The following is a 22,497-nucleotide window of genomic DNA, read 5'->3' as shown; positions in this document are numbered from 1 at the left end:
CGTCTTCTCCTCCTGCTTCTTCTTTTCCTTCTTCTTGTCACGACTCCTTGAATCGGGGCTGGACCAGATGCAGGTCAAGGTATAAACCAGATCGAATCGATGGATAGGTTAGAGGTCTGACCGTGCTTTCTGGAGATTTGGACAACTTGGAGACCAAATCTGGGCCCTAGGATCACCTAGGGAAACATGTGCAAGATCTAGGAGTACTACCCAAGAGCATGGGGCTGGGGGCACGTCCTCCAGGGCGTGTATTGGCAAAAATACATGCTGACTCATCATTAGGAGGAAAGCTACTGTAACGAGTCTGATTCGCTGTTGTGGTTTTATCTCGAAGCATGCACTGAATCTGGAAAATTGGGATGCATGAAAATGTGTGCCACTAATGGAGGTACGTGGCATAAGTCTCCAGAAGGCAAGGGACACGTTTTCATAACTGAAAGATGTATGGTTAGAAAACGTGGCTGTAACACTGTTCCACACGTTCTCACGTTGAGGGGCATTTTGGAAACTCTACAGAAGTCCGTTCAAAGTAGAAAAGTATCATCTAGAAGGATTTTTCGTCCCGAATCCAACGAATCCAGTTTCGTGGTAGTCTGAGTTCGGTTGGTGCACGAATTTAACCGTTTCATCTGATTGCGCAGAATCATGCAGAAATGGGGGTTTTCCTATCTTATCTAGGATTCAACCTTATCTTGTACATGGAAAGTGGAGTTCATGAGGGACTTGTAATTTGAGGTTGCTCCTCCATAAGAGAACCCTCAAAAGGGGGGGATTGGTATCCGGTAGAGCTCAAGAGACCAGAAGAGCTTATTATAATCAGTTGAGTGGTTATTCAATAAAGTTCTCTTCCCCTGTATTTCTCTCTCTCTCCTTCGTGGTATTTTCTGGTGTCATGCTTCGCTGCATTATTATTGTTAGGCATGACCTAAGTCATAGGGACTAGGTTCCTAAGCCAGAAAGGCTGATCGGTTATCTTCGGTAGACCGAGCCGCACGTTCTTAATTCGCTCTGAAATCCCTTCGTAGGTGACATTCTTCTTCTTTTTCTCCCTTCTCTTTCTTCTTCTTCTTCTTCTTCTCATTCCTCTTCTTCTTGTTATTCTTCTCATTCTTCGTCTTCTTCTTCTCCCTCTTCTCCTTCCTCTTCTTCTTCTCCTTCTACTTCTCCCACTTCTCCTTCCTCTTCTTCTTCTCCTTCTTCTCGCTCTGCTTCTTCTTCTTCTTGCGCTTCTTCTTCTTATCCACCAACTTCATTTTCTTCTTCTCCTCCATCTTCTTCCCCTTGTTCTTTCTCTTCTCCTTCTTCTTCCCCTTGTTCTTTCTCTTCCCCTTCTTCTTGTTCTTCTTCTTCTTCTTCTTCTCCTTCATCATCATCATCTTCTTCTTCGTCTCCTACGTCTTCTTTTTCTACGTCTACTACTTCTTCTCTTTCTTCTTCTTCTTCTTCTCCATCATCTTCGTCTTCTCCTTCTTCTTCATCATCATCTTTTTGCTCTCCACCTTCTTCTTCTTCTTCTTCTTCTTCTTCTTCCTCTTCTTCTTCTCCTTCTTCTTCCTCTTGTTCCTTTTCCTCCACTTCTTCCACTTCTTCTTTTTCTTCTCCTTCTTCTTCCTTTCCGTATTCTCCCTCTTCTCCTTCTTCTTCTTTTTCCTATTCTTTTCCTTCTACTTCTTCTTCTCCATCTACTTCCTCTTCCTCTTCTTCTTCTTGTTCTTTCACCTCCTCCTTCTCCTCCCACTTCTTCCTATTCCTCATCTTCTCCTTCCTCTCCTTCTTCATCATCTTCCTCTTCTTCTTCTTCTTCGCCTCCTCCTCCTTCTTCCTCTTGTTCTTTTTCTTATCTTTCTTCTTCCGCTACTTGTTTTTCTTCTCCTGCTTCTCCAACTTCTTCTTCTCCTCCATCACCATCATCATCATCTTCTTCTTCTTGTAATACTCCAACCTCTTCTTCATCTTCTTCTCCTTCTTCTCCTTCTTCTTCTGCTTCTCTTGTCTTAATATTCTTCTTTTCTTCTCCTTCATCGTCTTCTTCTTCTTCTCATCCTTCGTCATCATCTTCAGCTTCTACTTCTTCTACTTCTTCTTGTCCTCCTCCTTTTTCTTCCTCTTCACCTTCTTCTCATTCCTCTTCTTCCACTTCTCATTATTCTCATTCTTCTACTTCTCCTTCTCCCTCTTCTCCTTCCTCCTCTTCTTCTTCTCCTTCTTCTTCTTCTTCTCCCTCTTCTCTTGCTCTTCTTCTTCTTCGCCACCCTCTTCATCTTCTTCTTCTCCTTCATCTTCTTCCCCTTCTTCATTCTCTTGCCCTTCTTCTTCGACTTCTTGGTTTTCTTCTCCTTCTTCTCCTTCATCATCATCATCTTCTCCTTCATATTCCCCTACCTCTTCTTTTTCTACTACTACTACAACTTCTCCTTCTTATTCTTCTCTTTCTTCTCCTACTTCTCCGTCTTCTCCTTCTTCTTCTTCTTACTCTTCTTCTTCACCTCCTCCTCCTCCTCGTCCTCCTCATCCTTCTCCCTAGTCTGCTGCTCCTCTCGCTTCCCCATCTTCTTCCACTTCTTGTTTTTCTTCTTCCTTCTTCTTCGCCTTCTTCTCCTTCTTCTTCCACTTCTTCTCTCTCTTCTCCTTCCACTTATTCCTTTTCTTCTCCTTCTCCTACCGCACTTTTTTTCTTCTCCTTCTTCCACATCTTCTTCTTCTTCTTCTCCTTCCTCTTCTTCTTCTCCTTCTTCTTCTTCTCCCTCTTCTTCTTCTTCTCTTTCTTCACCTCCTCCTACTCCACCTCCTCATGCTTCTTCTTCTTCTCGCTCTTCTCCTCCTCCTCTTTCTTCTTCTCCTTCTTTTTCTTCTTCTCCTCCTTTTCCTTCTTCTTCTGCTTCTTCTTCTACTCCTCCTCCTCCTTCACCCCGGTCCGTTCCTTCTTCTTCTTCTCCTTCTTCTTCTCCTCCATCATCATCATGTTTTTCTTCTTGTCACGGCTCCTCGAATCGGAGCTGGACCGAACGCGGATCAAGGTATAAACCAGATCAGGTCGCTGGATGGGTTCGAGGTCTGACCGTGCTCTCTAGAGATTTGGGTAACTCGGACACCAAATCTGGGCCCTAGGATCACCTAGAAAAACATGTACAAGATCTAGGAGGAATACCCAAGAGCATGGGGCCGTGGGCACGATCTCCAAGGCGTGTATTGTTGAGAGTACATGCTGGTTCATCATTAGGAGGAAAGCTGCTGCAACGAGACTGATTCAGCGTTGTGGGCTTATCTCGAAGCATGGACTGAATCCGAGAAATTGGGATGCATGAAAATGTGTGCCACTAATGGAGGAACGTGGCATAAGTCTCCAGAAGGCAAGGAACACGTTTTAACATGTTTTTATAACTGAAAACGTGCATGGTTAGAAGACGTGGCTGTAATGTTGTTTCCACGCGCTTTCACTTTGAGGGCATTTCGGAAACTCTACAGAAGTCCGTTCAAAGTGGGAAGGTGCCATTTGGAAGTAGTTTTCGTTCCAAATCCAACGAATCCAGTTTCATGGTAATCCGAGTTCGTTTGGGGCACGAACTTGGCTGTTTTATCTGATTGCGTAGAATCCTGCGGGAATCGGGGTTTTCCTATCTTATCTAGAATTCATCCTTATCTTGTGCATGGGAAGTTGAGTTCGTGAGGGACTTGTAACTGGAGGTTGCTCCTCTATAAGAGGACCCTCAAAGGAGAGGAATTGGTATCCAGTAGACCTGGCGAGGCCAGGAGAGCTTATTGTAATCAGTTGAGTGGTTATTCAATAAAGTTCTCTTCCCCTATATTTCTCCTTCTCCTTCATGGTATTTTCTGGTGTTGTGTTTCGCTGCATTATTGTTGTTAGGTGTGACCTAAGTCATAGAGACTCGGTACCCACGCCAGAAAGGCTGATCGGTTATCTTCGGTAGACCGAGCCGCATGTTGTTGGGATTCGCTTTGAAATCCCTTCGTACGTGACACTCTTCTCCTTCTTCTTCTTCCTGTACAACTTCTTCCTCCTCTTCATCTTCTTCTCCTTCTTCTTCTACTTCTGCTATCCTAATCTTCTTATTCTTCTCCTTCATCATCTTCTTCTTCTTCTCATCCTTCCTCATCATCCCCATCTTCTTCTCCTTCTCTTTCTTCTTCTTCTCCTACTTTTTCTTCTTCTTCTCACTCTTCTCATTTTTCTTCTTCTTCTTCTCCCTCTTCTCCTTCCTCTTCTTCTTCTCCAACTTCTTCTCCCTCTTCTACTTCTTCTTCTTCTTGCTCTTCTTCTTCTTCTCCACCATCTTCATCTTCTTCCTCTCCTCCATCTTCTTCCCCTTGTTATTTCTCTTCTCCTTCTTCTTCGACTTCTTGTTTTTCTTCTTCCCCTTCTTCTCCAACATCTTCTTGTTCTTCTCCTTCTTCTTCTTCTCCTTCTTTTTCTTCTTCTTCTCCTTCTTCTTGTTCCTCTTCTTCTTCTTCTCATTCTTCTCATTCTTCTTCTCGCTCTTCTCCTTCCTCTTCTTCTTCTCCCTCTTCTTGTTCTTCTTCTTGCTCTTCTTCTTCTTCTCCACCATCTTCATCATCTTCTTCCCCTTGTTATTTCTCTTCTTCTTCTTCTTCGCTTCTTGTTTTTCTTCTCCTACCTCTTCTTCTTTTCCTTCTTCTTCTCCCTCTTCTTCTTCTTCTTCTTCTCTTTCTTCCCTCCTCCTCCTGCACCTCCTCATCCATCTTCTTCTTCTCCTTCTTCTACTTCTTCTTCTTCTCCTTCTTCTTCTTCTTCTTCTGCCCCTCCTCCTCCTTCTCCCTCTCCTCCTCCTTCTCCCTGGTCTGTTCCTTCTTCTTCTTCTCCATCTTCTTCGTCTTCTCCTCCTCCTTCTTCTTTTCCTTCTTCTTGTCACGACTCCTTGAATCGGGGCTGGACCAGACGCGGGTCAAGGTATAAACCAGATCGAATCGATGGATAGGTTAGAGGTCTGACCGTGCTTTCTGGAGATTTGGGCAACTTGGAGACCAAATCTGGGCCCTAGGATCACCTAGGGAAACATGTGCAAGATCTAGGAGTACTACCCAAGAGCATGGGGCTGGGGGCACGTCCTCCAGGGCGTGTATTGGCAAAAATACATGCTGACTCATCATTAGGAGGAAAGCTGCTGTAACGAGTCTGATTCGCTGTTGTGGTTTTATCTCGAAGCATGCACTGAATCTGAAAAATTGGGATGCATGAAAATGTGTGCCACTAATGGAGGTACGTGGCATAACTCTCCAGAAGGCAAGGGACACGTTTTCATAACTGAAAGATGTATGGTTAGAAAACGTGGCTGTAACGCTGTTCCACACGTTCTCACGTTGAGGGGCATTTTGAAAACTCTACAGAAGTCCGTTCAAAGTAGAAAAGTATAATCTAGAAGGATTTTTCGTCCCGAATCCAACGAATCCAGTTTCGTGGTAGTCCGAGTTCGGTTGGTGCACGAATTTAACCGTTTCATCTAATTGCGCAGAATCCTGCAGAAATGGGGGTTTTCCTATCTTATCTAGGATTCAACCTTATCTTGTACATGGGAAGTGGAGTTCGTGAGGGACTTGTAATTTGAGGTTGCTCCTCTATAAGAGGACCCTCAAAAGGGAGGGATTGGTATCCGGTAGAGCTCAAGAGACCAGAAGAGCTTATTATAATCAGTTGAGTGGTTATTCAATAAAGTTCTCTTCCCCTGTATTTCTCTCTCTCTCCTTCGTGGTATTTTCTGGTGTCATGCTTCGCTGCATTATTATTGTTAGGCATGACCTAAGTCATACAGACTAGGTTCCTAAGCCAGAAAGGCTGATCGGTTATCTTCGGTAGACCGAGCCGCACGTTCTTGGGATTCGCTCTGAAATCCCTTCGTAGGTGACATTCTTCTTCTTTTTCTCCCTTCTCTTTCTTCTTCTTCTTCTTCTTCTCATTCCTCTTCTTCTTATTATTCTTCTCATTCTTCGTCTTCTTCTTCTCCCTCTTCTCCTTCCTCTTCTTCTTCTCCTTCTACTTCTCCCACTTCTCCTTCCTCTTCTTCTTCTCCTTCTTCTCGCTCTTCTTCTTCTTCTTCTTGCGCTTCTTCTTCTTATCCACCAACTTCATTTTCTTCTTCTCCTCCATCTTCTTCCCCTTGTTCTTTCTCTTCTCCTTCTTCTTCCCCTTGTTCTTTCTCTTCCCCTTCTTCTTGTTCTTCTTCTTCTTCTTCTTCTCCTTCATCATCATCATCTTCTTCTTCGTCTCCTACCTCTTCTTTTTCTACGTCTACTACTTCTTCTCTTTCTTCTTCTTCTTCTTCTCCATCTTCTTCGTCTTCTCCTTCTTCTTCTTCTTCAACTTTTTGCTCTCCACCTTCTTCTTCTTCTTCTTCTTCTTCTTCCTCTTCTTCTTCTCCTTCTTCTTCCTCTTGTTCCTTTTACTCTACTTCTTCCACTTCTTCTTTTTCTTCTCCTTCTTCTTCCTTTCCGTCTTCTCCCACTTCTTCTTATTCTCCCTCTTCTCCTTCTTCTTCTTTTTCCTATTCTTTTTCTTCTACTTCTTCTTCTCCATCTACTTCCTCTTCCTCTTCTTCTTCTTGTTCTTTCACCTCCTCCTTCTCCTCCCACTTCTTCCTATTCCTCATCTTCTCCTTCCTCTCCTTCTTCATCATCTTCCTCTTCTTCTTCTTCTTCGCCTCCTCCTCCTTCTTCCTCTTGTTCTTTTTCTTCTCTTTCTTCTTCCACTACTTGTTTTTCTTCTCCTGCTTCTCCAACTTCTTCTCCTCCATCACCATCATCATCATCTTCTTCTTCTTGTAATACTCCAACCTCTTCTTCATCTTCTTCTCCTTCTTCTCCTTCTTCTTCTGCTTCTCTTGTCTTAATATTCTTCTTTTCTTCTCCTTCATCGTCTTCTTCTTCTTCTCATCCTTCGTCATCATCTTCAGCTTCTACTTCTTCTACTTCTTCTTGTCCTCCTCCTTTTTCTTCCTCTTCACCTTCTTCTCATTCCTCTTCTTCCACTTCTCATTATTCTCATTCTTCTACTTCTACTTCTCCCTCTTCTCCTTCCTCCTCTTCTTCTTCTCCTTCTTCTTCTTCTTCTCCCTCTTCTCTTGCTCTTCTTCTTCTTCGCCACCCTCTTCATCTTCTTCTTCTCCTTCATCTTCTTCCCCTTCTTCATTCTCTTGCCCTTCTTCTTCGACTTCTTGGTTTTCTTCTCCTTCTTCTCCTTCATCATCATCTTCTTCTCCTTCATATTCCCCTACCTCTTCTTTTTCTACTACTACTACTTCTTCTCCTTCTTATTCTTCTCTTTCTTCTCCTACTTCTCCGTCTTCTACTTCTTCTTCTTCTTACTCTTCTTCTTCACCTCCTCCTCCTCCTCGTCCTCCTCATCCTTCTCCCTAGTCTGCTCCTTCTCTCGCTTCCCCATCTTCTTCCACTTCTTGTTTTTCTTCTTCCTTCTTCTTCTCCTTCTTCTCCTTCTTCTTCCACTTCTTCTCTCTCTTCTCCTTCCACTTATTCCTTTTCTTCTCCTTCTCCTACCGCACTTTTTTTCTTCTCCTTCTTCCACATCTTCTTCTTCTTCTCCTTCCTCTTCTTCTTCTCCTTCTTATTCTTCTCCCTCTTCTTCTTCTTCTCTTTCTTCACCTCCTCCTACTCCACCTCCTCATGCTTCTTCTTCTTCTCCCTGTTCTCCTCCTCCTCTTTCTTCTTCTCCTTCTTTTTCTTCTTCTCCTCCTTTTCCTTCTTCTTCTGCTTCTTCTTCTACTCCTCCTCCTTCACCCCGGTCCGTTCCTTCTTCTTCTTCTCCTTCTTCTTCTCCTCCATCATCATCATGTTTTTCTTCTTGTCACGGCTCCTCGAATCGGGGCTGGACCGGACGCGGATCAAGGTATAAACAAGATCAGGTCGCTAGACGGGTTCGAGGTCTGACCGTGCTCTCTAGAGATTTGGATAACTTGAAGACCAAATCTGGGCCCTAGGATCACCTAGGAAAACGTGTACAAGATCTAGGAGGAATACCCAAGAGCATGGGGCCGTGGGCACGTGCTCCAAGGCGTGTATTGTTGAGAGTACATGCTGGTTCATCATTAGGAGGAAAGCTGCTGCAACGAGACTGATTCAGCGTTGTGGGCTTATCTCGAAGCATGGACTGAATCCGAGAAATTGGGATGCATGAAAATGTGTGCCACTAATGGAGGAACGTGGTATAAGTCTCCAGAAGGCAAGGAACACGTTTTAACACGTTTTTATAACTGAAAACGTGTATGGTTAGAAGACGTGGCTGTAATGCTGTTTCCACGCGCTTTCACTTTGAGGGCATTTTGGAAATTCTACAGAAGTCTGTTTAAAGTGGAAAGGTGCCATCTGGAAGGATTTTTCGTTCCAAATCCAACGAATCCAGTTTCATGATAATCCGAGTTCATTTGGGGCACGAACTTGGCTGTTTTATCTGCTTGCGCAGAATCCTGTGGGAATCGGGGTTTTCCTATCTTATCTAGAATTCATCCTTATCTTGTGCATGGAAAGTTGAGTTCGTGAGGGACTTGTAACTGGAGGTTGCTCCTCTATAAGAGGACCCTCAAAGGGGAGGGATTGGTATCCGGTAGAGCTGGAGAGTGCTGCAATTTTAATCTTGCTCTTTTAAAAAGGAAAATTAAATGTAGAATACCCCAAGTATAGGGTGTAGCAAAGTAATATTCTCGGTGAGTCCGAGATCGAATCCATAGGGATTTGACAGTGAACAAAAAAACTTAAGGCTAAATAATATTCAGATTTAAAAATATAACTAAGGCATTAGGATTCAGCCTAGCACTTAATCATGCTTTTCTTAAAATCATCTATTAATCATAATAAAATAGATTTAGTTTTATGGGCAGCATTACAATAATTCTATTTTAAACTATAGGGATTTTTAAGCATCTGTTATACCCGGAGGAAATAACAAATCAAAGAAAATATTTAAGTTTGAAATAATTTCTATAAATTTACTGCACCATAAATTAAATCAAAAACATTAAAATCCCATTGATGATTAAATGAAATACATGAAGAAAATGCTAGGCTTTTCCTTAGCCTTAGCTAAAAGATATTTAGCTATCCATATGAGATGCAAGCAATTTTATAAAAGGGATTAGCATAGAGTAAATAAAATAAACATAAATTCTCTTTTTTTTTTCTTTCTCCTCTTAAGAAAACAGGGTGCTCTGTTTTCTTTCGTTGGCTTTTCTCCTCCCGTTGCTTCTCCTCCTTCTCTTGTTCGGCTGAGAAGATAGATCGGAAGAGGGAGCTTCCTGGTTCCCTTGGCCTCTTCCTCTCTCCCTCTCTCGCCCGAACTTGGATGGATCTGGCCTTCTCCCTTTCTGTTTTATTCCGTCCGGCTGGGAAAAATGCCGATAGATCCTCCTCTTCTTCTCCCGTCGGCTGGTTCTACCTCCACTGGATGGCTCTCCCTCGCTGATGCAAGCTCAATCCCCTTTTATAGACACCTTCATCGGATTGGAGAAACTGGAACGCTGCTGGGACCACCCGAATGGATGGGGAGCGTTGAACATGGAAGCGAGATGGCTTGCGGACGGTTTGGTTTCGTTCCTTGGCGGATGAGATGCCACGATGCTTGGATGGGAAGCGTGGAACGCAGCTGAAACGCATGGATTTGAATGCAGCTTGGAATGATCCGGTTGGGAGACGTCTCGGTTGCTTGAAATGTTACCGAAACCGTTGGATTTTGTTCTTGAAACAGGGGAGACGGAAAGGGCGCTGGAAGATCTTCTCAATCCGGTTGCATGTGCATGGAGGTCCACGGTCGGTCACGGATGCGTGCTCGAGCGGATGGGGGGTTGCTGAAATGGGATGCAAACGGTTTGGCTTCTTCCCTTTGCTGCCGTTGGGAATTTGTTTTGATGTTTGAGTATAGCAGCTGAATGTTCTTGAAACAGGGGAATCCGAAACCATGAATGAAATGTGGCTTGAATTGAAGAGCCGGTTTGGCTTAGGTCCCTTGGGTTTGATTTAGGTCCCATGGAGAGATGCCATGATGCTTGGAGAGCCACATGGACGGTTTTGATGATGCTAGGAAGCTCCACGATGCGGGCATTTGTGCTAGCTGAAACATGTGGTTACAGTGATATGGATTGCATACGCATGACGGGCGACGTGAAACTCAGATGAGACGCTAAGGATTTGTTGAGCTCGGAACGCCAGGCTTTGGGCTCAAACCCAGCGTCATTGGGTCTTTTGAATTACTTGCACTTAAACACAAATAAAACATTAATTAATTAATTTTATCAATAAAAATTAGCTATAATACTAATTAAGATAATATGAAAATTTTACTTTTGTACTCTCATCACACCCCCCAACTAGCTTATTGCTAGTCTCTAGCAATTTAGTGTGAAAATGATAAAATGAGGGTGCAAAAGTATTGTTTATTAATATGCATGAATTAAAATAAATACTCACTTTCGTAGAGTATTACGATTGTACTTAGCACGTGCAACAAGCTGTTAAACCCCTAGGTTACCCTAGTGGATGAGTGTTGTCTCGTGAGGGTTTGCAGTGATGTTACCCACAAACATCGTTTTTAAGTTAGAAGATACTTTAAATCATAGCAACCCTTAAGGCAAATGTAAATGTGACGTCTCAGAATACCTATACCTCCACCACAATTGGGTACCCTTTGAATTCTAGGTGCACTACTCAAATTCACAAATGTTAACTACTATTTGTTAGCTCCCGATCCACTAAATTTTCTGAATATCACATGTTATTTATCCAGAATGGTTCGCATATAAAAATGAAGCTATCAATCCCAACTAGACATCCCAGGTACACAGAGTTCTAAAACAATGGAGTCAAACCAGTCATCCACATATCACTTGGTTTAAGTTTAACTAACTTACTCATTTTTATTATATTTTTTTTTATTATTATTATTATTTTTTACATAATGACTACAACAGTCCAACTCCATTAGGCTCTAGTAAGGTCCATGTAACGAGCTTTGGGTCAATGACTCTTGATCCAGTTGGCTCAAGGCATTAGGTGAAACACCCCTCGGACTTAATTACTCGAACCAGACTACGCTACGAGGCCAGACTAGTCACTTATTCAGTTATTTTTTACCTTTTTACGCGAACACTCGCTGCTTTGTAGGCAAGAGGTCTGGTTACTCAGTGAAGACAAACTGTATTATTTCCCTTTTTTTTTTTGTAACATGACTGTATTGTGACTATAGGTCAACCAAGGTCAGAACATAAGGCACCCAGGTGATCTAGCCGGAAATTTCAAACTCTATCTTTATGTGAAAACCAAAACATGGACTTTAAGACAAGGACACTCGTACTTCTTTTGCGAATAAGGTCAACAAATAAATAGGTAACACAAGTGAACTCCTGAGGCTTTCCTATTGTCATTGAATACTTGTGTGGGGATCTAATAATAGGTCTCTAATAAGTCATAATATGCTCCTTGCCTTAATAGCTGCACATGTTTATTTCTTTGAAAAATATAGTGGTAACTAAATGCAACAAAATATATGTTTGTTATTATTATTATATTTTTGTATTATTTTTTATTTATATATATATAAATATATATATATTTAAATAGATTTTTTTTTTTGAAATATATGACAATTGGTATATATAGAAAAATATAGTAATCTCTCCCCCCAACTTAAATTCAACATTGTCTCCAATGTTTCAACATGAATGCATTAAATATGATTGTATGAAGGATAATAAGGCTAAAGGTTAGAATTTACCTGATAGAATGACTGCACACTGTTGTTGCTCACCAATTGCCATATGAAAGAAAGAAAAATTATGTACAAACAGAGGATCTCTAGCAGATATAGAGATCAATCCTGATAAACAGGATCTCCCAGATTGGTCGATTCAACCTCCGGGGTAAAGTTGTCCAAAAATAACTTCAAACGTTGGCCATTTACTTTAAAAATATTACCGGTGTTTGGATTCTCTATCTCAACAGTTCCATACGAATAAACAGTTTTAACTATAAATGGGCCGGTCCACCTAGATCTCAATTTTCCTGGAAATAAATGAAGTCTTGAATTATACAATAGAACTTTCTGGAAAGGCTCAAATGTTTTTCTCATAATATTTCTATCATGAAAGACTTTCATTTTGTTCTTATAAATTCGAGCATTCTCATATACTTCATTCCTGATTTCCTCTAGTTCATTAAGTTGAAGTTTGCGTAGTGAACTAGCCTTATCCATATCAAAATTAAATCTCTTAATAGCCCAGTATGCCCTATGCTCCAATTCCACAGGCAAATGACAAGGTTTGCCAAAAATAAGACGGTACGGAGACATACCAATCGGACTTTTAAAAGCAGTACTGTTACGGGGGAACTCAGCCACCATGCCCCACGTGACCGGCACGCGCGCCCTAGAAGATTACAGCTGCCCCTTGATCCAGTAATCCGACCCCGAGTCGGATATCTTCGGCCTCGCAGCCCGACCCCGAGTCGGCTGCCCCTTGATCCAGTAACCCGACCCCGAGTCGGATATCTTCGGCCTCGCAGCCCGACCCCGAGTCGGCTGCCCCTTGATCCAGTAACCCGACCCCGAGTCGGATATCTTCGGCCTCGCAGCCCGACTCCGAGTCGGCTGCCCCTTGATCCAGTAACCCGACCCCGAGTCGGATATCTTCGGCCTCGCAGCCCGACCCCGAGTCGGCTGCCCCTTGATCCAGTAACCCGACCCCGAGTCGGATATCTTCGGCCTCGCAGCCCGACCCCGAGTCGGCTGCCCCCTGGATCCAGCAATCCGACCCCGAGTCGGCAATCTCTCGACAACGACAGGCTGTTCCCCTGAAGCACGCCGCGACCCTCTGCTCCACTACTCCCTACAACGGTCGTATCCGGCGCTGCTCCACGATCTCCTGTAACAGCCGTACAAAGCGGAGCTCCACTACGCCCTGTCATGGCCGTACCCAGCGCTACCCCATGACGCCCAGTAACGGCCATGTCAGTGGCAACTCCATCGTGCCACACGATGATCAACCCCCCAGAAGGACCCCCCAGCCTGGTATATATGCGGCTGGGGGGAGAAGGGGGGAGGTAAGCAAGAACTTCCAGTGCAATTATCTCTCCTTCTCCTCCAATCTCCTCTGACTTGATCGTCGGAGGGCCCCCACTACCCCAGTGGTGGTGCGAGGCTTGCTTGCAGGTTTTCTGGTGGAAAGTGGAGCGTAATCGACACCAACCAAGGCGACTCAGACGGAACCCCGTTCACACCGCTGTGCCAATCGTTCTCGGTTTGGACCACCAGCAACAAGTACGATAAGCCCAAAGTGCATCAGTTAAACGCAAAGACCAGTCTTTGCGATTTGGGTTAACCGTTTTTTCCAGAATATTCTTAATTGATCGATTTGATACTTCAACTTGTCCACTTGTTTGTGGATGATAAGGGGTGGCAACTTTATAGGTGATCCCATATTTTCGCATTAAAGCCTCAAAAGGCTTATTACAGAAGTGTGAATCCCCATCACTGATGATGGCTCGAGGCGTTCCAAATCTAGAAAGAATGTTTTCCTTTAAAAATTTTAGAACAGTTTTGTGGTCATTATGTTTGCAAGGAATTGCCTCAATCCATTTGGAGACATAATCTACAGCTACTAAGATGTACAAATTTCCGAATGAAGGAGGAAATGGACCCATGAAATCTATTCCCCAACAATCAAATATTTCGATAATTAAAATTGGGTGTGAGGGGCATCATATTCCTACGAGTTATCCCACCTAACTTTTGACAACGCTCACAAGCTTTGCAAAAGTTATGGGAATCTTTAAATAAGGTGGGCCAATAGAAACCGCACTGTAAAATTTTTGCAGCCGTTTTCTTAGCAGAGAAATGACCACCGCAAGCTTCAGAATGACAAAAGGAAATGACACTAATAAATTCGTCATTAGGTACACATCTCCTAATAATTTGGTCTGGGCAGTATTTGAAAAGATAAGGATCATCCCAGAAAAAATTTTTTATTTCAGTCAAAAATTTTCTTTTGTCTTGTTTATTCCAATGACTTGGTAGTTCACCTGTGACTAGAAAATTTGCAATGTCTGCAAACCAGGGTGAAGATGTGATCTCAAACAGTTGCTCATCAGGGAAAGTATCTTTTATGGGTGAATTCTCTAAGGAATCTGGAAGAGTCAGACGGGACAAGTGATCAGCTACTACGTTCTCTACCCCCTTTTTATCTCTTATTTCTAGAAAAAATTCTTGGAGCAGAAGGATCCACCTAAGCAAACGCGCCTTAGCATCCTTTTTTGAAAGAAGGTACTTAAGGGCAGCATGGTCAGTGTAGATAATGATTTTGGATCCAATCAAGTAAGACCTAAATTTGTCTAGTGCAAATACTACGGCAAGTAGTTCCTTTTCCGTAGTGGTGTAATTCTTTTGTGCACTATTTAAAGTCTTACTTGCATAGTAGATAACATAAAGCTTTCTTTCTTTTCTTTGCCCTAGAACTACCCCAACTGCATATTCACTAGCATCACACATAATTTCAAAAGGAAGCGACCAGTCAGGTGGTTGCATGATGGGAGCAGAGGTCAGCAAACTTTTAAGTTTATCAAAAGCTTTTTGACATTCTTCAGACCACACAAATATGGTTTCCTTTTGAAGGAGATTACATAAGGGTTTAGATATTGAGCTAAAATCTTTAATGAATCTCCTATAAAATCCTGCATGACCCAAAAATGAGCGTATATCTTAGATAGTTTTTGGGTTGGGTAAGTTAGCAATTAAGTCAATTTTAGCCTTGTCTACTTCAATTCCTTCAGATGAAATGACATGCCCGAGAACAATTCCCCTAGTTACCATGAAATGGCACTTTTTCCAGTTTAAGATTAGATTCTTCTCCTCACACCGAATTAAGACTAGTCTTAAATGGTCCACACAGTTTTCAAAAGAGGAGCCAAAAACAGAAAAATCATTCATGAAAACTTCCAAAAAGCGCTCAACCATGTCGGAGAAAATACTGAGCATGCATCTTTGGAAGGTTACAGGAGCATTACATAATCCAAAAGGCATTCTCTTGTAAGCAAATGTGCCAAAAGGACATGTAAAAGTGGTCTTTTCCTGATCTTCAGGATCAATTGCAATTTGGTTGTAACCTGAATAGCCATCTAGGAAGCAATAATATTTATGACCTGCTAACCTTTCTAAAATTTGATCAATAAAAGGTAGAGGAAAATGATCCTTCCTAGTGACAGAATTAAGTTTCCTATAGTCAATGCATACACGCCAACTAGTGGGGACCCTAGTTGGAACTAATTCATTATTGGCATTTTTGACTACAGTAACACCAGATTTTTTTGGGACCACTTGGGTTGGACTTACCCATTTACTATCTGAAATTGGGTAGATCATACCCGCATCCAGAAGTTTCAGAACTTCTGCTCTAACCACATCCTTCATGTTTGGGTTTAATCGACGTTGAGGTTGACGAGAAGGTTTGGCATCAGCTTCTAAGTGGATTTTATGAGTGCAAATTGAGGGACTAATTCCCTTGATATCAGCAATTGTCCACCCTATTGCTCCCTTATGCTCTTTGAGAATTTCTAATAATTTTAGTTCTTGACTTTGTTCGAGTTGGGATGATATGATCACAGGAAAAGTCTCTTCTTGACCAAGGTATGCGTACTTGAGCTCAGATGGCAAAGGCTTTAGCTCAAGTTTAGGTGCTTGAGCACTAGATGGTAGAGGACTATTGTTGCGTGTGGGCAATTCTTCAAAACGAGATTTCCACCTATCTGTATCCAACAAAGGAGCTGAATCTAATATAGCACTGATTTCTCTAAAGTTTTGGTTGATATCCGTATTTCCGAAATGAGTTAGGCATGTTTCTAAAGGATCAGAAGAAAGAGATGGGACAGGAGCATCCTCTACAATGGAGTCGATCAAATTAACTCCATGAATTTCATCATTTTCGTTATCATTATCGGGTTGTTTACAAATGTTAAATATATTAAAATCTATAGTCATATTTCCGAATGATATTTTCATAATTCCATTTCGACAGTTGATCAAAGCATTGGAAGTAGCTAGAAATGGGCGGCCTAGAATGACAGGTATTGGAGTGGTACAATTCATGACAGGCTGGATATCTAATACTATGAAGTCGACTGAAAAATAGAATTTATCAATTTGGACAAGTACATCCTCGACTATTCCTCTTGGTATCTTTATAGATCGATCGGCAAGTTGGAGAGTAACCTTGGTGGGTTTTAATTCACCAAGTTCTAACTGTTCATAAACTGAATAGGGCAATAAGTTAACACTTGCACCTAAATCAAGAAGGGCTCGTTGTATCCTGAAGTTTCCTATGATGCAAGATATAGTAGGACAACCAGGATCTTTATACTTAGGTGGGGTGTTGTGTTTGAGAATAGCACTCACCTGTTCAGTTAGAAAAGCTTTCTTTTGTACGTAAAGTTTTCGCTTTATGGTACAAAGATCTTTTAAAAATTTGGCATAAGATGGGATCTGCTTAATGGCATCTAATAAAGGAATGTTAATCTTTACTTGTTTAAAGATTTCCAAAATTTCTTGGTCTGGTATTCCCTTTTTAGCTGCAAACAAGCGCTGAGGAAATGGAGCAACTATCTTGTGATGCAGTATTGGATCATTTTGTTCATTATCATCTTCATCATTCTTTTCAATAGATTTCTCAGGTTTGTCATCTTTTGTCGGAATTTCTTTATTAATTATTTTTCCACTCCGAAGGGTTGTGACAGACTTAACTTGCTCAAATTTAGGTTGGGATGAACTTGCTACATGGACCTCATGTTGACTCTTTGGGTTAGATTGAGGTTGGGCTGGAAATGTCCCTCTTTCCCTAACATTAAGTTGAGCCTCAATTCTACCTACAGAATTTTTAAGTTCTTGGAGTGATTGCATTGTATTCTGATTTATTTGAGTCTGTCCTTGCATGAAGGTTTGCAAAGTATCTTCAAGGGATTTCCTATGTGGTGGCACATAAGGAGTAGGAACAGAATTTCCTTGAGATTCATTGGCAGTGGGTCCATGTCTCCAGCTAAAGTTAGGATGGTTTCGCCAACTAGGATTATATGTTTCTGGAAATGGTCTTTTATAAGTATTGGTGAAATTTGCTTGATCATGCAACACTTCTTGAAAAGCAGGGATTGTAGGACAATCCTTGGTTACATGTGCATTACTCTCGCAAATTCCACATATACTTTCAACAATAGTTTGTGCTTTTCCTATATTGGCTTTGCTTAATTCCATGGCTTCAACCTTCCTAGTCAGATTAGCAATTTTTACATTGACATCATTATCATCTTTAATAAGATAAATTCCTCCTTTTGCATTAGGTGTTATTTTTGATTTTTCATTTTTATCTGTTGTATCCCAAGCTTGTGCATTTTCTGCTAAAAGATCAAAATAATCCCAGGCTTCATTTGGTTTCTTACTCATGAATTCACCATTACACATCATTTCTACAAATTGTCTCATATTGGAGGACAAACCATCATAAAAAAAACTAATGACCCTCCAAATTTCATATCCATGATGTGGGCAAGCAAGTAGAAGGTCCTTAAATCTTTCCCAACAATGAAAAAATGTTTCTCCATCTTTTTGTGCAAAGTTCATGATATTTCTTCTAAGTGTGTTCGTTTTATGTGTTGGGAAGAATTTCTTTAAAAATTCTCTTGTCATTTCTTGCCAGGTAGCTATGGTCCTAGGCCTTAAGGAGTGTAACCATGACTTAGCTTTTTCCTTTAAAAAAGGAAATAATAAGCTTAACTACCTCTTCAGTGACATCATTGAAATGAAGTGTTGAACATACTTCATCAAATTCTTTCAGATGCAAATAGGGACTTTCAGAATCAAGTCCGTGAAACTTTGGAAGTAATTGGATTATTCCTGATTTCATGTCAAAAGCTCCCGCAGCAGTAGGAATAACCATACAGGATGGGGTACTGGTCCTAGTGGGTTGTAAATAATCACGAAGCGTTCTAATAGGTAAGTCATCTTGAAATTCATTATCTCCCTGATTACTACCATTATCTTCCATTTGATTATTTGAATTTTGAACAATTAAATTTTTATCTTTTGATTCAACTCGAAATAATCTATTCGTTTTATCTCTCTCCCACAACAGCATATACTAAGTTTTTTTTAATTTTATTATTATTTTTATTTTTATTTTTTTATATTATTTTTTTTTACACAAACACCCTAATACAGTAAAACAAAAGTTTAATTAGAACATGCATTAAAACATCACCCAACAATTTCTAAGGTTTTCCTAAAAATTCTAGACAGCTCCTAACTGGGTTGAAGAGGACACCTAAGCCTCCAATCCGGTCTATTAACCTTAGTCGACCAGGTAAGTGGAGGGGTCACGATGCATGTAGCAAAGGTCCCACTTAAAACCCACTTTCCTCGAACAGAAACTGTCTCCCTTTAATCACTTAAAGGGACAAAGCTTGCCTAGACATCGACCAGATAACAGAGCGAAATTGGTGCAACTTTCGGTGGTCTTCGTCCTATTGAGCTCGAATATCCTTAGGGGCCAACGTCTAGTTGATTTTAATTAGGCTTAGGATATTTATGCATTTGGATGATTTTTGGGCTAAGGACGAGTGATGAAATCCCGATCTTATCTTTTTAATGGGTTCAGCCATTAGATTATTTTATGCAAATGCTTTATACTATATGCAACAATCAAGAAGATTTTTAACATTTTATGTCATGACATTAAATTGCATTTGAATAGTTGATCAAGCAAACTAGCTAATTTTTTTTAAACAAAAATAAAATTCTAATCTAGGAAAAATAGGACTATTATGAACAAAACAGAAAAATTAATTTAAATACTCACGGCCGGAGTTCGTTCACTCCGGGAATCCAAAAATGTGATCTTGATCTTCCTCGTTATTGGTCCTGCTTGTATCGTCCTTGAATCTAAAAAGATTTGAAATTTCAGCTGTGTTAAAAATAAAGAAAAATTGAAGAACTAGAAATAAAGAATTGAAATTTTCAGCCTTGTTCTCGTTCGCATGTTGCAAATCCCCGGCAACGGCGCCAAAAACTTTCTACAATTTTAATCTTGCTCTTTTAAAAAGGAAAATTAAATGTAGAATACCCCAAGTATAGGGTGTAGCAAAGTAATATTCTCGGTGAGTCCGAGATCGAATCCACAGGGATTTGACAGTGAACAAAAAAACTTAAGGCTAAATAATATTCAGATTTAAAAATATAACTAAGGTATTAGGATTCAGCCTAGCACTTAATCATGCTTTTCTTAAAATCATCTATTAATCATAATAAAATAGATTTAGTTTTATGGGCAGCATTACAATAATTCTATTTTAAACTATAGGAATTTCTAAGCATCTGTTATACCCGAAGGAAATAACAAATCAAAAAAAATATTTAAGTTTGAAATAATTTCTATAAATTTACTGCACCATAAATTAAATCAAAAACATTAAAATCCCATTGATGATTAAATGAAATACATGAAGAAAATGCTAGGCTTTTCCTTAGCCTTAGCTAAAGGATATTTAGCTATCCATATGAGATGCAAGCAATTTTATAAAAGGGATTAGCATAGAGTAAATAAAATAAACATAAATCCCCTTTTTTTTTTCTTTCTCCTCTTAAGAAAACAGGGTGCTCTGTTTTCTTTCTTTGGCTTTTCTCCTCCCGTTGCTTCTCCTCCTTCTCTTGTTCGGCTGAGAAGATAGATCGGAAGAGGGAGCTTTCTGGTTCCCTTGGCCTCTTCCTCTCTCCCTCTCTCGCCCGAACTTGGATGGATCCGGCCTTCTCCCTTTCTGTTTTATTCAGTCCGGCTGGGAAAAATGCCGATAGATCCTCCTCTTCTTCTCCCGTCGGCTGGTTCTACCTCCACCGGATGGCTCTCCCTCGCTGATGCAAGCTCAATCCCCTTTTATAGACACCTTCACCGGATTGGAGAAGCTGGAACGCTGCTGGGACCACCCGAATGGATGGGGAGCGTTGAACATGGAAGCGACACAGGCAGATGGCTTGCGGACGGTTTGGTTTTCGTTCCTTGGCGGATGAGATGCCACGATGCTTGGATGGGAAGCGTGGAACGCAGCTGAAACGCATGGATTTGAATGCAGCTTGGAATGATCCGGTTGGGAGACGTCTCGGTTGCTTGAAATGTTACCGAAACCGTTGGATTTTGTTCTTGAAACAGGGGAGACGGAAAGGGCGCTGGAAGATCTTCTCAATCCGGTTGCATGTGCATGGAGGTCCACGGTCGGTCACGGATGCGTGCTCGAGCGGATGGGGGGTTGCTGAAATGGGATGCAAACGGTTTGGCTTCTTCCCTTTGCTGCCGTAGGGAATTTGTTTTGATGTTTGAGTATAGCAGCTGAATGTTCTTGAAACAGGGGAATCCGAAACCATGAATGAAATGTGGCTTGAATTGAAGAGCCGGTTTGGCTTAGGTCCCTTGGGTTTGATTTAGGTCCCATGGAGGAGATGCCATGATGCTTGGAGAGCCACATGGACGGTTTTGATGATGCTAGGAAGCTCCACGATGCGGGCATTTGTGCTAGCTGAAACATGTGGTCACAGTGATATGGATTGCATGCGCATGACGGGCGACGTGAAGCTCAGATGAGATGCTAAGGATTTGTTGAGCTCGGAACGCCAGGCTTTGGGCTCAAACCCAGCATCATTGGGTCTTTTGAATTACTTGCACTTAAACACAAATAAAACATTAATTAATTAATTTTATCAATAAAGATTAGCTATAATACTAATTAAGATAATATAAAAATTCACTTTTGTACTCTCATCAGAGAGGCCAGGAGAGCTTATTGTAATCAGTTGAGTGGTTATTCAATAAAGTTCTCTTCCCCTATATTTCTCCTTCTCCTTCATGGTATTTTCTGGTGTTGTGTTTCGCTGCATTATTGTTGTTAGGCGTGACCTAAGTCATAGAGACTAGGTACCCACACCAGGAAGGCTGATCGGTTATCTTCGGTAGACCGAGCCGCACGTTGTTGGGATTCGCTTTGAAATTCCTTCGTACGTGACACTCTTCTCCTTCTTCTTCTTCCTGTACAACTTCTTCCTCCTCTTCATCTTCTTCTCCTTCTTCTTCTACTTCTGCTATCCTAATCTTCTTATTCTTCTCCTTCATCATCTTCTTCTTCTTCTCATCCTTCCTCATCATCCCCGTCTTCTTCTCCTTCTCTTTCTTCTTCTTCTCCTACTTTTTCTTCTTCTTCTCACTCTTCTCATTTTTCTTCTTCTTCTTTCTCCCTCTTCTCCTTCCTCTTCTTCTTCTCCAACTTCTTCTCCCTCTTCTACTTCTTCTTCTTCTTGCTCTTCTTCTTCTTCTCCACCATCTTCATCTTCTTCCTCTCGTCCATCTTCTTCCCCTTGTTATTTCTCTTCTCCTCTTCGACTTCTTGTTTTTCTTCTTCCCCTTCTTCTCCAACATCTTCTTGTTCTTCTCCTTCTTCTTCTTCTCCTTCTTTTTCTTCTTCTTCTCCTTCTTCTTGTTCCTCTTCTTCTTCTTCTTCTCATTCTTCTCATTCTTCTTCTCCAGTGGCCTACGAGAGTCGGAAGTTGAATGACACCGAGCGCAGGTATACGGTTCATGAAAAGGAGATGACTGCGATTGTGCACTGTCTTCGAACCTGGCGTCATTACCTCCTCGGATCTAAGTTTGTGGTGTGCACGGATAACATGGCCACAAGCTACTTTCAGATCCAACCAAAACTCACCCCCAAGCAGGCGAGATGGCAGCAGTTTCTGGCTGAATTCGATTTTGACATCGAGTACAAGCCGGGCCGAACTAATTCAGTCCCTGATGCTTTGAATAGAAAGGCACAGCTGGCTGCAGTCTCTTCCTTTTCCGGACCAGCAAGTAACCTAATGGAGAGTGTCAAGACCGAGATGGAGAAGGATCAATGGGCCACTTCCATGGGTGAACTCATCAAAGACGGCAAGGCGCGCTGTTTCTGGACCGAAGGAGGGCTGATTTTGACATGAGGGCGACGTGTCTATGTGCCTTCAGGCGGAGGGCTGAGGCGCGAGGTGCTAGGAGAACACCATGATTTTATGTGGGCGGGACACCAAGGGGTGCATCGGACCCAAGCTCTCATAGAACATAACTACTATTGGCCGAAGATGCGGGATGACATCGAGGAGTATGTTCGCACTTGTCTACTATGCCAACAAGACAAGGTTGAACATCGACGGCCTGCGGGGTTGTTGGAGCCATTACCTATACCAGAACGTCCATGGGAGAGTGTCTCCATGGACTTCATCATCGGACTACCTCTAGCGGATGGGAACAGCTCTATCATGGTAGTGGTGGATCCCTTCTCGAAGTACGGAGTCTTCATTGCAGCACCTACTAATTGCCATGCGGAGGCCGTGGCGCAGTTGTTCTTCACATATGTGGTGAAATATTGGGAAATACCGTGGAGTATCATTTCTGATCGCGATGCTCGCTTCATGGGGAGGTTCTG

The 22,497-nt window shown here is 41.7% G+C and overlaps 1 non-coding gene across 1 annotated transcript; it reads left to right on the top strand.

The window, feature by feature from the left end:
* Positions 1–17,537: 17,537 nt before the first annotated feature.
* On the top strand, positions 17,538–17,644 carry LOC120107695 (small nucleolar RNA R71). The gene has a single exon (XR_005509374.3). It is a non-coding gene; the product is annotated as a small nucleolar RNA R71 (small nucleolar RNA).
* The last annotated feature ends 4,853 nt before the right edge of the window (positions 17,645–22,497 follow it).

This window comes from Phoenix dactylifera, chromosome 3 (genome assembly GCF_051530095.1).
Source record: "Phoenix dactylifera cultivar Ajwa chromosome 3, Ajwa_hap1_PhDact_Kaust_v1.1, whole genome shotgun sequence".
Taxonomy (NCBI): Eukaryota; Viridiplantae; Streptophyta; class Magnoliopsida; order Arecales; family Arecaceae; genus Phoenix; species Phoenix dactylifera.
This window is presented reverse-complemented; position numbering and strand designations above follow the sequence as displayed.